Source organism: Colletes gigas, unplaced genomic scaffold (assembly GCF_013123115.1).
Source record: "Colletes gigas isolate AHSC1104 unplaced genomic scaffold, ASM1312311v1 Colletes_gigas_Sc00020, whole genome shotgun sequence".
NCBI lineage: Eukaryota > Metazoa > Arthropoda > Insecta > Hymenoptera > Colletidae > Colletes > Colletes gigas.
This window is the reverse complement of record NW_025106649.1, coordinates 1322743-1335569: the sequence shown is the minus strand read 5'-3', so window position 1 is coordinate 1335569 and position 12827 is coordinate 1322743. Positions and strand designations below refer to the sequence as shown.

The following is a 12827-nucleotide window of genomic DNA, read 5'->3' as shown; positions in this document are numbered from 1 at the left end:
TCTTAAACTATTTCAAATAAAAATTTTCGAAAAAAAAAGTGACTAGAAGAATGGAGTAATACAGAGAATAACTGTAACTACCTATTTATGCGTGTCTATATAAATGAAAAATGTTATTAAATTTGCAAAGCAATCTCCGGTCGACTGTAAGTAATGAAAATAACGACCAACGTTTCGTTTCGATTTTGTTTTCGTCGTTGTGGTAAGAGATAAATGGCTGTCGTTTTTACGTAACGAGCTGGGTGATTTTAAATTGCCCAGCAACAACAGAGATTTTTATACGAGTACAATTTCGCAGTTGGTCGCTTCAGTGGCCATTCGTAAATAGGGGTAGTTTTTTAGACGGGCACAATAGCGGCCATAAGTTACCCAAGGATTAAATACATTTTTTACATATAAGAGAATTCTTTTTCTACATTTTCCACAGTATTGTTAACGAAACTTTGTCATCTACTAACATTTCTTTCAAATCTTTACGTATCTAATTTCTGGTGCATTTGTGTACAATTTTCTTTGAGGAAAAAAAAAGAAAACAAGCACTCCATTCTGGTAAAATTTACGTATTGAGTCTCCAGTAATAAAGACGTTAAATATAAATAAAATAATATAATTAAATGAATTCCTTTTATCATGCTATATTTGCCCCATTTTCTTTATTATTTCTCGTATATTATTAGACGTATTTCAATTTGTATTTTTAAAGAAATTTCTTACTCTTGAAGAGGGACCGGATTCACGAGATATACTGAAGCGGATAAGCGTATATTACTGCTCTAATTGACCAGGAAATGAAGCAATTCCCGCGAGTCACTGAAATGTAAATACATGAAACATGCGTCATTGATCTGTTGAGAATTCTCATTGACTCCTCCGAGTCGAGCATCTGAGACAGTGGAGTGTGTAAATCTATTCTGGCGTAGTATTGCTATTGGATAATTCTACCATCTTTCATTGACGGACCATTAACACCAGACCGTTTTCAAAATTTCGTTTCGAATTTCTACCATACGATGTTATGTTAGCGCCATTTAATTTTATGATTTTTCTTATAGTATACGTACAATGAAAAAAATATATAGTTTGTCTTACCTACCACGACCGATCAGTTGAACTATTTATATTTTTTTGTAAAAAAAAACCGGACAAAATTCAAAGATAAAAAGAGAGAATCTGAATCTTCATCTTCACGACGAGACAGTCGTGACCAGGAAATCGTAGTATTTCTAAGAATTTACTACGCACTGTTTACTACGAGCACGTGCGGTCAATGACCTCACAACTTAAACAATGAAACGTAAACAAACGCTTCAAACCCTTATATCTCCAAAACTAACCACGCGATCGACTTGAAACAAAAGTCATTTTAAAGAGTATTTCATCCACTATCCAATGAATATAACTACTTTTATCATTTATGCTGTCTTCTATATTTATTTTGATATTTACTTTGACGCTATATACCTAAAAAAGTTTCAACAATTCCTATTGATTATACGACTGGTGCACGATAAAACAGGATTGTAAATTGTTTATTTAATTGAAAATGAGTTTAAATTTATATACAGGATGTTTGAGAGATACAGATATATGCAAGTTCTATATTATACAGTTTACAACGATGCAAAATTATCCTAAAATGTCGAAGAGAATTTCACGTTAAAGTTAGAATAATGTCAGCACACCAAAGGCAATTTGTTATTATTAGAATAAAAATATACACAAAATCTTCCTTCACAATTTTACAAGTATCATAGCACTTTTATCGTAAACAACAGTCAAGGTGTCAAAGAATGGTGCAAAAATGGCCAAGTTGCCAAAACAAGTGCCATGAAAAAACGTAACGCTTGGACGCGCGAATAAAACCAGGGTTTTTCTCCGGTCTTTGTTGAATTTAGTCCAATTGTTGGCTCTATTAAAGGGTCTCGTCCCTGGGGGAGTCGCTGAGTAAATAGACACTGTCAGAAAGAATGACCCAAGAGGAAACACCCTCACAAACATTACAATACTTGGGTCAAGCGAGTCTTCCGAGTACCTGTTCCTTTTATGACTCGGATAACGAAGAGCAAGCCAGTTTATTTCGAGTTCAATAACCCCCAGGTAGTGGCGGGAAGAAGCCAGAGGGTAAAAGCAGCGTTCGTGATCCAGGAATTAGAAGGTTATTGGCCAACAGCCTCGAGAACCAAACTCGACGCGACTTCCATCAATTTGTTTACGTTCGGATTGTCTGGTACGATAATTCGAAATTTCGTTTCGACGGCCTTGACGAGCCTCGCCTCAATATTGGCATGATATAAACAGCAAGAACTACGCATCAATACTAGGAACGTTGCTAACACTGTACTTCCGACGGTACGACTTTGTAAATCGTGTTTGCACGCACGGAAACGTGGGCTGACTATGGCTCGGAGAGGCTGAAATTCCCCGAATAGCCAGCGATTTCTGCAGATAGGAATCCGATTGAAAATATCTGGCGAATCGACGAAATTTACGTACATGGTAGGCGGTACAAAGGAATCGAAAAAGGCAGTGGAACGGAGTCGGGCAAATGGCGGTCCAGACTTAATTAGAGAATTAATTGGTACAATGCCAAAACTCGTGGCACGGATGTGCACAAACGCGACGGAAACGTGGAGGAATATTAATTTTAATTAAAGCAGTCCTTCTATAGCTGTTTTCGCATAAATTTTTGCATCTTTATCGAACTTCATTCTACATATTTATAATATTGTAAACGAGGCTTATAAGGCTCTCATTAGGTCGCAACTTGAAAAACGAGAGTGCTACACACCTATGAATGCTACGAACTAAAATTTCTTGTACAAAATTATTAATGGTCTAATCGTTTATAAATTCTTAGGCTCCTTGAAGATCACTACAGCCACTATTGCTCGCATTAGTACTCACTGCTGATTATAAATATTCTGTATCCGTTGATCTTTTTAAAACGTGTCTTTTGAGAAATGTCGAGGTCAGACAATCTTTTGTAATTTTGTAATTGTAATATATTTTTCCAATTTGACTTGTAGCAGAAAGCTTTGGAAGGAAATTTGCCGCCTAAGTCGACGACTTACCGAAAGAGCACAATCTCAAAGAGAAACATCATCGAGGGGTTCTCTCCTCCCGTTAGAAGAGATAAACTCTTACATATTGGAAACCAGGTAGCTGTTGGGGAAGTTGAGCCCCTCACGCACTTGAAATGCTAGTTGAATACTAAGAACTGTAAGATAACTCGCCTGAAAATGGTACACTGATGGTGCCACGAGTGTCTCGCTAGGGTTTAAATGGCATCATGGGGATGGGCAGAGAACGTGACAGGGATGAGTATTCCCCAGTCCTTCCCCAAGCCCTTGGGTGACAGGAGTGCTTAGTTCCTAGTCCTCTGAGCCAGTCGATGAGATTGGATCATATCGTGCCCGCAATGGGTAGCTACCATATCGTGCAGCTAAGGTTTGCTGCGTGAGTTGCGATTTGAATATGTCAACTTGCGCACTGCCCCGCCTGAGATAGTGGAAAGCTTTCGAAAGGCTTTGCACCGACCAGTCTGGCATACACGGAGCTTGCAAGTTAGAATATAATCGCCATTGAGAACTTTGCACTACAGTGTGCGGAGAAACTCACTGATTATCAGGACATATCCCAGTTTGAAGTACTTAAGACTAAGTAAATTCTGATGTAGATTGAACGAAAAGTCTTTGTGGGACGGGACTTGCTGTTGTAGGTAGAAATTGAGGGGGATAGCAGGGGAAAAGAAGTGGAAACGAGATAGGAGCGTTCTGGGGCCCACTAGTGATCGGTCGAAGACTGTAATTTGTTAACTGAGGCTTCGTTAATGAGTTATTAACGTCCAAATTCCCCTAGAGCTCCATTAATATACATTGTTTGCATTTTAAAACATTAAAATCCTTCAATCCCTCCAGAAGTTATGATTTTTTAAACATACGCATGAAATTTCGGGGAACCATTTCTGGCCACAGATTATATTTTCGGTAAAGAATTTTTTTCTCAAAACTACGTAGGATTTCGAGGGTATGTCTATTATTCACCAAAAATGATTCTAATTGACCCCTGCGACGAAAAATAATTTTTTTAGAACGATTTGAAATTTTCTAATTTCGCCGAAAAATTTGTCCATCTATTCGATTTTTTTTCTCAGAAATACGTAGGATTTCGAGGGTATGTCTATTCACCAAAAATGATTGTAATCGACCCCTGCGACGAAAAATAATTTTTTTAGAACGATTTGAAATTTTCTAATTTCGCCGAAAAATTTGTCCACCTATTCGAATTTTTTTCTCAAAAATACGTAGGATTTCGAGGGTATGTCTATTATTCGCCAAAAATGATTCTAATTGACCCCTGTGACCAAAAATAATATTTTCAGAACGATTTGAAATTTTTTAATCCTCACTGAATATAATGATCAACTGAATCCTCAAGAAACGGGGAAAATCCTGAAAGAATAATTATTGTATAGCTGTCTTTGATATTTTCATCAGGAAGACCCTATTCATTAGTCTTTTTCCATTCCAAAGGATATTTTCCGCACGAAATGCTCAGCGATTCTTTCTTTCATGCGCTACTCGGTTTTTATAGCATTTTTTCAAACGAAGTATGACCTACGTGAATAGGTGTCTGACTAGACGATAGTTATATCTGTGTTGGTTGACTGTGTACCGAAAATGTATTGCGTGCATTCAATAGAGCTAATTGCTCTGCCTTTGATTAACTGGTCAAAGGGAGCCTCTTCCAAGCACTACAAACAGATGTTAAAACTCGGGGAATTATCGAACGAAACAAGGAGGCAATGAATTAGTTGACATTTTATAATATTCGTTTATGTTGAATTACTTGTTTGGAAAAATAAAATGAAACTTTTTGACTGTTGATGGCAGTTCAAAAAATCATTTATAGAATGAAATTATATTACATAATAGATCCGTAGAATTCGATCCCGTGATAAACAAAGTAAATTCATTATTACGTTAGTAATTAGCATGTGAACACAATCACTTTCGCCCTACTCCAATAAAAGCAACGTAAATCACGTAATGTTTAAGCTTGGTAAATTTTCACCATGTAAATATTGAAAGTTAAAATCACTTTACAGACGCATTTAAACTTATCGTTGAGTTCACGTTTAAACAAGGTAATTAAATCTATTTATGACGATCTCACGGTAAATGATTTACGCAAAACATGTCTCAGATAATCGTTCAAGAAAACAATGGAACCTTTTTGACTTCCTGCGTTTTCAGTCAACTTTGTAAATAATTATGGGCATAACGATCGACGAGGAAGTGTATAATTATGTTCATAATCGCATCAAAAGACGTAACGATATCGTCATAAAAAAAAAAGAAACGAAAAAGAGCTTTGAAACTGGAGAAATAGGTCGAAAACAAAATATTTGGAATAACAGAAGAATTATTATACGAACAAATATTTGTTGTTACGTATATAAAAATTTGTTAATGCATGGCTGCAACGCACGTAAACACACACAAATATCAATTTGTTTTCTCATTAATAAGCACGAAAATATATGACATTAATTATATTTTCCCGATATGTCATCGATGTGATAAATCAATGAGTTTGCCCTCGATATCGAGTTTTCTTCTTTCTCGAGCGTATTTCTGGCATTCGTTAATTAAATGGTTCATTGATAGGCTTGAGTAGCAGACGTCACGCATAATAGGAGGACTATTATTCGAAATATACGAGTCAGTTTGGCGTGTCCTGATCTAATCCTATCTATAATGACTTGTGCTTATCAGTTCAATCTGTATGAATATTTAAACCATAAATATTACAGATGGATTAATAACGAATAAATAAATTCCCCATCGATACTATTGTAACAAGCGAATAAAATATATTAGTGACGTATTAACAATAATTACAAAACTTTATTACATTGTTTCAATAATAATATACAATTATAATAAATGTCGCTGTTGTAAAGTATTTCGGAATTCATTTCAAAATATTGATATCGAAAATCGACACTAAGTATCAAAGATTTCGATGGTTATCGATACCTCCAAGTATCGAATCGACCACTACAACTTTCAATGGGATTGAAACCACACTTAACAGTATTATTTTGATCGATGACAGCAGTTCCCCGTGCCAAATTGACTTCAACTGCCGTCTACGAAGGCATATGAGATATTGTGACGTTTGTGACATATTGTGTCATGTAGCTTCAGTGAATTCCACGCGCGTTTAGAGTAAGCCGTGCCATCTAACCGTGCTTGTCAGAATAAATGTATAACGGGTAAACCCGTCGTCTCGAATCGCCGTCAGCTGATCTTCGATCGTCGCGCTGCACATTTCGATTCACAGATGGCAGTCTAAGCGCGTCAGATATGGAAGGGAACGAATTTACCGACGGAGAAGCGACGAAAATATCCCTAGGTAAAAAGGAACCATCGGTTATATTCCTCCCGCGGATTTATCCCGAGTTCTAAAAAAAATGTATGACCGCTTTTCTACCAATCATCAAACTGTATAGTTAAATTTGGCAGAAAAAAAAAAAATACAAAATTCATCCGTTTACGTCAGTCATATATTTCTAATAGTTTGCGAGATACTCGATTAAATGTTAGCCTTACTTTGAGGGTGGATTTTACGTAGAAGTATTATTTAAAAAAAAACAGGTCAAATCTCGTTCCTTGCGTCGATCACTGCTGATCGACATCGCGTCTCCCTCAATTTAGCTTCATCCCTTTTTAAACGAAATAATTACTTGGTACAACTAAACTAGAAGATCGAAGGAACATTGCTTCCTTCTATCTCTTTAGTTTAGTAATCTAGCTTGTAAGAATGTAAAAGGGAAATCGATGGAACTTTGATTTGAGTCTCCACTCGCAGCAACCTCCACGTGGTGAGACCTGGGTAATATTATTTACCGTTCAATTAATAATCGTATCACTCTTAGCTGGGTAATGCAATTATTAATTAAAAACTAAATAATATTAGCAAATTGACTACGATCCGCTTTGTATATATCATCGTAAATATAGAGCTTCTTCGCTAGGTTAATTTTGATTCTCATTGATTCATCAAAGATTCTAGAGTATTGTCACAGGCGAGGTATACGAGTACACCTTTCACCCAATGTATTTTCTCGGCCCATTTTTATGGGGCTCTAGAGCTCTGTTATCATTTTCAGATTTAGAAATGAATTTCAATTCCTTCCATAGTCAACTCAACTAATTCAGTGAGTAGTTTCTCAACTGACCGCCCAGATTGGGCCACGAGAGTCCAGAAGGTGAAAGGTCTACTCGTATACCTCGTCTGTGGTATCACAGTCCCGACGTTTGGTTGGGAAAATAACCTAATGGGAAAAATAAATTGCGATGACGTATGTTGCTTGCGTCAAGAATGACGAAAGGTGTAGTTATATCCCAATACCACTGCATTACCCTTTTCCGTCGATTGCTCGAGTCATCGACTGTTGCAATAGCAATTCGATGAAGTCGTTCAGGTTGCATCCGATGACATTCGAACTTAATAACCTGGCAATAGTACAACGGGATTGCAATGTTCTAGCTTCAATCGTCGATCCCATCGTGTTGGTCGGAAATTCCAAAAAGGCTGACGAAAAGCGTTTTTTTAAATTGTAAAATTTATTGTACCCCTCAGTGAAAATTTAAAGCATCGAAGCAATAGCTATTTTACCATGAAAATATTCAATATCGTCAAGGTTGGTCATCTTCAGGCGAAAGACCTATAATTTGTTGTCTATCTCTAAAATTGTTCTAAAATTGCTGCAAGTACTTGCAGACATTAATGTCAAATAATATTGATTATTTGAGAAAATTTGATCTTCCTAATTAAAACTATCCTTACTATTCAATATGTAACTGGTCAATATGGAAAATCTTATTTAACTAAAACACAGAACTTGTAATTCCCATGTAAGAAACCAAAAGGGTTCCAAATAGAACAGCTTCTTGCAATAAACCGAAAACTTATCCACAGTTCTATTTGCTTTAACAATAAATTCAACTATGCGTTATTTTATCATGCCTTCAGCGCAACCATTTGGACGGTTATTTGGTTTTATGAGCTCGGTGATAAAGGGGTACATCTATTTCTGTTTGTTACACCATGAAATTGCTCCTGCAATGCAGCATCCACTTTGTTTTACCACTTTGTAGCGCTGTGGAATTTATCCCGTCTAAAGCAGAAACATATTAAAATTCCATAACATCGCAGGCAAACAAATGCTTAAAGGAAAGCTGGTCCACTCTGGCTTCTTAACCTGCGGTTAAACCAGCAATTTGTACAAGTAAAGGAAGACACTTTGGTTTCGTTAAATATGAATTTCTATTTCCATGGCGCGCGTTTATGCCGCGCAATAAAGATTTCTGTTTAATTAAAAAAATGAAGCTGCGTACTCTCCATTGAAGTGGGCTGAATTAATTCGAAAAAGTAGGCCACAGAATCCATTTAAAGTGATTGAAATAGAAAAGGAAGACTTCGTTAAAGCTTCGTAAAGGCCCCCCTCTGAAAGATTTCTTAATTAGAAAGAAAAACATTCTGTACAAATTGATAAAGATTGTAAACCTGAAGGGATTGTTAAATTTCAAATGGACTGTAACATGTTTTAGTGTGAAAATTCCTGATTTCGAGATGCAAGAGTGATCGATTTGGCGCGGAATGGCCCACGCAGAAGAAAAGATGCCAACTGATCTGAAACACTACTAGAAACATCCAACGATTAGATTAAAAGAGTACTCGATAAATTACATGGAAGAACACAGGATGATTAATCCTTCGTTAAGCGTCATTGCCAGACAGTGCCTAACAATTGAACGCATTTTAGATAATTTAAAGTGTATCTATTTTGGTCATTAAGTTGGCAACCAGGGAATTAGGTCGCCATGTTGTCTTGCAACGAAGGGGATGCTAAGTGGATCTAAGATTGTGTAACGATCGAACGCATAATCTAATATTTCCTTAATTCAAATTACATTTACTCGGATCTTCTCAAGATTTTTAAGACTTTAATAATTTGCCAAGAATCTAGAGTTTGAAGAGGGACGTGGGTTCCAGATTGGAGCTTCACGTATCTAATGTTCATTCGTTTTTAACCTTCGGGCGACGGACCGTCTTGGCGACCGAATGGCGGACGCCCGCGTCCATTTTGACCCAAATCTGAATTTCGTTATTTTACCTTCCAGCGTAAAGTTTCTGATCGAACGTTTTCGTTTTTGCGTCTCTAAACTCTTTGCTTACTGTCATTCTTTATTTTTACGAGTTCGTGTATTATCATTGTCACTTAATATTGTTATTATTAAATCAGAACATCATGATACTGAAATAAAAAGTTTGCAGGGGTAAAAAAGAATAAAGTCTGCTAAGTGAGAGTGAACGGTTCTAGCAAGTTTTTGCAGAGTTGTGTGAAAAAAGTTATTCAATATTTAACGATCGATTCCTGAATTAGAAAATTAATCATGTGTTATTTCCAGTGTTATCGGAGCTGTTCTAACAGATCAGAATAATCTATTACCAAATATCGTCAAGGATATCATTACTATTCCATTACTACAAGAACTTTATTGCTACAGAGTATATTTACGCGACACATATTTTGTACTCGAAACTATGTAGCCAGATATTCGAGATATATTCAACGTTAAATTGTTACTTACTATGAAAACAATCCGCGCATAGCTTGCGTGCTTCGAGCGACGGTATCGTGAGCATCGTGCGCCAAGCAACGATATCTAGAAAGAGAAAAGAGAAAACGAGTAAAGAAAGGCTGAAAAGTTTCAAAGAGGAAAGAATAATTGCGAAGTGGAAACACAAAAATGTTGAAAAAGAGAGGGAAAAAATGAACTAAAACGAGTCATTTTGAAAGTCAATTCTTTCCCCCTCCCCATAGATCTAGTTTCTGGAATAATATAGGCTTTAGCCAAGTAGAAAAGATCCAAAAGAATGCGTCCTTGCATGCAATAGTACTTGAAGTCAAGATCGGGTCGTTTAAATGCCCTTCCCCCAGTGAAATGTTGAGAGGGTTGGTAATTCTGGGATTACCAGAATTTACCCCTTGGTGTTGGATGACCAGGGGTTAAATTAACATGCTCGTGATCCCCGGATCATGGTGGTCTAGACATAAAAGAGTCTGTGAACATGAATGCGTGGGTAATTATGCTGATAATGTTCACGGTAACCCTTTCTCCGCAAACAACCCCTCAAATTTGTCATCGTGGATTTTCAGTGGGTAGACTTTATGCTTATATAGAACAATCCTGGTGCACCCTTTTATAAAAAAATCGTGTAAAGATGCAGATTCTTTCTAATAGCACAGACGAAGTTTACGAGTAGAGACCTTACATCTAATGTATTTTATCGGACCAATTTTATGGAGGTTTTCTCTCTGTATGGGGTTAAGAAACAACTCTTCAAACATTCTTAGAATTTCTATATATTCTTCACCAAAATACGCGTCGCTTGCATTTTTAAACATTAAAATCGTTCAATCCGTTCAGAAGTTATGAAATTTCGGAGAACCATTCCTGGCCTGACATTATATTTTCACCAAAGAATTTTTTTCTCGAAAGTGCATAGGATTTCAGGGGTATGTGTATTGACAAAATATAATTGTAATTGACCCTTGCAACTAAATATAATTTTTTTAGAACGATTTGAAATTTTTTAATTTTGTCGAAAAATTTATCCATTTATTGAATTTTTTTCTCGGAAGTGAATAGGGTTTCGAGGGTATGTTTATTAACCAAAAATGATTATAATTGACCCTTGCAACTAAAAATAATTTTTTTAGAACGATTTGAAATTTTTTAATTTTTGTCGAAAAATTTGCCCACTTATTCGAATTTTTTTCTCGAAAATGCGTAGGATTTCAGGGGTATGTCTATTCACCAAAAATCATTGTAATTGACCCCCGCAGCTAAAAATAATTTTTTCAGAACGATTAATATTGTTTTAATATTTTTAAAACGTTCCAATTGACCGACACGACAATTGTTCTCGCATGTTTCGAGATTAAACCCCTCGATGCTTGAATATTTTCCAAATTTACGATCCAAAATACACAACTTCTCTTCGTATGCATTAATATGCGTTTTGTTGGGCGTTGCAACATATCGTTTTGCGATTTTAGTGATGCATGTACAATTTACTGATAAGAAATGAAAAATGGAAACTTATACAAAAGAAAGTATCGTATAAAAGACAGAAGGTCGAAGAAATGAATATGTGATGTACGACCTTGGTTCTCGACAGAAATTCAAAGAAACTTTCAGTCTCCTCGAATTTGTCCATATTTTCATACCTATTGTTTGCAATAATTATTAATTAACATCTGTCAATAGTTAAAATAATGCTCGATAGCTTGGGTTGTATAAATAATTGTTTTTAATACCATTTTGCGTAGAATATTCATTTTTCGGTCAAAGGCACGGTTAACTGTTAATTGATTGGTGAACACGCCAAGGACGGTCATCCCCACCCCTTTACCTCTTCTGCCTGAGGCTCACTGCCGGTGACAAACTCTCTCTCCCTCTCTTTCTCCTCTGGGCTGGCGGACGTGGCGGAACGTCGGAGGTCTGCGTTCCACTTCTACTGACCACTACTGACTACTGGCGAGCTCTGGGGACCAATACTGACCAGTAGTGACCACTAGTGACCAAGACTGACCACTCGTGAGGACTCGAGGGAACTGTTGACCACTACTGACCACTACTGACCAGTGCTGAAATACCGCGTGTAACTATGTGTCAACAAGTAGTAAGTCCATTCCACTCATTTATATGTATTAGTACAAAATTTGTTTGTTTTTTTTATTTGATTGTACTGTGTCAATTGGATTTTGTCTGTCTATTCATTATTATGGATGTTTCTTTCGTGTTTTTCGACTTTTGACATCAACATCAAGTGAAAATGGTAATGAACTACCGTGTTGGTTCATTTTCATATTTGTTCCTACAATATTTCGTAAATTTTAATGACATCGATGGGAATATGATTTTCAATTTTGTATTATTACTCAAATTCTCGTAAAATTACACTGAGATACTTTGGTCAATTGTTTGGTACTTTCTTTTTGACGTTATCTGTGAAATTGTTACGATTCTATTCATTATTATGGATGTTTCTTTCATCTTTTTTGACTTTTGACATCAACATCAAATGAAAATGGTAATGAACTACCGTGTTGGTTCATTTTCATATTTGTTACTACAATATTCCGTGAATTTTAATGACATCGATGGGAATATGATTTTAAATTTTGTGTTATTACTCGAATTCCCGTAAAATTTCACTGAAATACTGTGTTCAATTGTTTGATACTTTCTTTTTGACGTTATCTGTGAAATTGTTTCGATTCTATTCATTATTATGGACGTTTCTTTCGTCTTTTTCGACTTTTGACATCAGCATCAAGTGAAAATGGTAATGAACTACCGTGTTGGTTCATTTTCATATTTGTTCCTACAATATTCCGTGAATTTTGATGACATCGATGGAAATATGATTTTCAATTTTGAGTTATTACTCGAATTCCCGTAAAATTTCACTGAGATACTTTGTCCAATTGTTTGATACTTTCTTTTTGACGTTATCTGTGAAATTGTTTCGATTCTATTCATTATTATGGACGTTTCTTTCGTCTTTTTCGACTTTTGACATCAGCATCAAGTGAAAATGGTAATGAACTACCGTGTTGGTTCATTTTCATATTTGTTCCTACAATATTCCGTGAATTTTGATGACATCGATGGAAATATGATTTTCAATTTTGAGTTATTACTCGAATTCCCGTAAAATTTCACTGAGATACTTTGTCCAAT

At 36.0% G+C, this 12827-nt stretch overlaps 1 protein-coding gene across 3 annotated transcripts in view; it reads right to left on the bottom strand.

Moving 5' to 3' along the window:
• The window catches only part of LOC122400835 (neuronal calcium sensor 2), a 162626-nt gene that overhangs the window by 123457 nt on the left and 26342 nt on the right, over positions 1-12827 (bottom strand). The window contains exon 1 of one of the 3 annotated variants that reach the window (XM_043402513.1): positions 9666-9681. The exons of the other annotated variants lie outside the window; for them this stretch is intronic. The gene's annotated coding sequence lies outside the window, so the exon portion shown is untranslated. Of the gene's footprint in view, positions 1-9665; positions 9682-12827 lie in introns of those variants that run through there. 3 annotated transcript variants of the gene reach the window in all.